This window comes from Alosa sapidissima, chromosome 8, assembly GCF_018492685.1.
Source record: "Alosa sapidissima isolate fAloSap1 chromosome 8, fAloSap1.pri, whole genome shotgun sequence".
Lineage (NCBI taxonomy): Eukaryota > Metazoa > Chordata > Actinopteri > Clupeiformes > Clupeidae > Alosa > Alosa sapidissima.
The window spans coordinates 37,276,672-37,279,108 of record NC_055964.1 but is presented as its reverse complement, the minus strand read 5'-3'; the positions used below and the strand labels follow the sequence as shown (position 1 = coordinate 37,279,108).

The following is a 2,437-nucleotide window of genomic DNA, read 5'->3' as shown; positions in this document are numbered from 1 at the left end:
AGGGAAGAGAGAGGAGAGTGAGATGAAGGGATGAGAGGAGAGAGAGAGAGGAGGGCAGTGGGGAGAAGCCTGTTTGTGCTGGGCATCCTTGTGTGTGTGTGTGTTTGTGCTGGGCATCCTTGTGTGTGTGTGTGTTTGTGCTGGGCATCCTTGTGTGTGTGTGTGTGTGTGTGTGTGTGTGTGTGTGTGTGTGTGTGTGTGTGTGTGTGTGTGTGTGTGTGTGTGCTGGGCATCCTTGGGCCAGCGCTTCACTTGGACCTGTGTTGGAGAGGAATGCTGTGGCCTTTGTCCAGCAGCACACACACTCATGACTGGGATGCGCGTGCTAAATGAGCGTGTGTGTGTGTGTGTGTGTGTGTGAGTGCTAAATGCTTTCTGCTGTGGTCACATATGTTTGTGTGAGCTTTTGTGACACACTCACGCGCACGCGCACACACACACTCACACTCACACACACTTACTCACACACTCACACATTCACACACACACACACACACACACACACACACACACACGCACACACACACGCACTCACTCACACACAGGCACTCACTCACACACAAACACACTCACACGCACACAGGCACTCACTCACACACACACACAAACTCCAAACACAGTACTGTTAGAAAGGGAGTTAAGTGTTTCAGAGACGAGTGACCGTGGCAGGAAGTGCATCATAATAAAGGGACAAATCAGCTGGGCTGTGGCTATACTGCAGGCTCGGAGAAAGAGTTAGAAAAACAACGTTTCCCATGCTGCTTCCTGATGTTCGAATGTGCACAAATGTACAAAAGATCAAAAGGATACCTTCTTGTATGTGATTTTTTGCTGTAGTGTAAACCAATGTCACACATAGAAAACACTTAATTGATGTGATATAATGATGACTTGTTAAATGTATGTTTACAGTGGTTTATTACAGTTTTTCTCGATTGCTTTTACCTGCTTAAGTAAACTAGAACCCACTTGGTCTTCATGACTACTTTCTTTGCACAGCAGAAGTCATCTCTTGCGAATGTGTTCACACATTTTCATTGGGTTCACACATTTCTCACACCCTTTTGCAAAACAGTTAACACAGGTGTCATTCAAAAGCCCCAAACTCTATTGGTTTTCCCATGCCAAACAAAAGGAAAACATCTTTTCACAGGTGGTATAGATTCCTTGCATAAGTCTGAATTTCTGATACACCTGTGTGAAACTCCTTTGCACAATTCTTCAATCAGCAATCATTCATTCTACATAAGAGATGTCTGTTCTTTGTTGCTATTTGCAAGTATGGCTCTAATGCACATTTAGACAAAGTACTGTATTGCCTATTTGGTGGAGAAAACAGTACAAAAGGTCTTTACTGTAGGTCTATTTCGATGAAAGTTGTAGTTCAATATAATTTGCAGTATCTTGCTAGGTGTTTGCTGTATGTCTTACATGTCAATGACAGTTACATCTTGGGAGGAATGAATAATTTGTTTTTTTATTCAGTACATTTTGTCTTTTCAGAGTTTTTTTCTGATACCAGAAAAATGAGAAAGTAATGAAACAGACATAGCAAAAATGCTCATTTTGAGAACTAGATTTTACATTTTGTTGCCCAGTGCGTAATGATTGATTAAAGAGTGTTTTTGAATTGGCAACAAGTTGTAGTGTTTGAAGGCAAGATTTGCTTTTGCTGCATGTTTTAAGTGTTTTGAGAGAGTAACAGCCTTTTGCAAGCAAAATGTGTCATTTTGTCCAGAGCGCTTTTGTTCAGACACAGGTGTTAACTGTTTTGAGAACGTGATGTCAGAGTTGACACAGGTATCAAAACGATCGAGAAAAACTGTAAACATAGTAATTTATTTAGTCAGTCATCATGTTCATTTTCATGAATAGGAAGGAAATTTAAACCATAGCCAATGCAGACAAAATATCTGACCCGCGATATCTGACGTGAGTCATGACAACGGGTGTGTCCAGGGTCGTCCGTCTTTTGAACTCCTCCCAGCTGGCTGGCAGATCATGTGGCGATTATTTAATAAATAAATGTGAATTACGAATAATACTAAAAAGGTTCTACCTGATGAGACTATTTTTTCCATAGACTAAAATAAGTAATTTCTAAGCCTACTTCTGCAATATCACTTCCGGTATGACACATTTTTATGCATTTGACGTCACTTCCTGGACTCGTCTGATGGTCTCTAAGTAGGCGTGTTCGACTTGATGCAGATCTGTGCAGATCTGACTTGATGTGATGCATGCTGGGTTGAACACAATGCATATTGGGATGGACGCAATGCTTACTGGTTAGAAATCCTGTCTTCTGTCAGCTGGGGAGGGACTTACTACCATGTCACATGACCTTAAAATATCGCGGGAGTCTTAGTCTGCAGACAGATCTTGCAGTTGCCTTCCACGAGCTGCACGAGCTAAAACACGCCCTCATGACGTCAGT

General features: G+C 42.0%; 1 protein-coding gene across 1 annotated transcript in view; it reads left to right on the top strand.

The window, feature by feature from the left end:
- pappab (pregnancy-associated plasma protein A, pappalysin 1b) overlaps positions 1-2,437 on the top strand; it is a 140,347-nt gene that overhangs the window by 105,324 nt on the left and 32,586 nt on the right. The window lies entirely within an intron of this gene.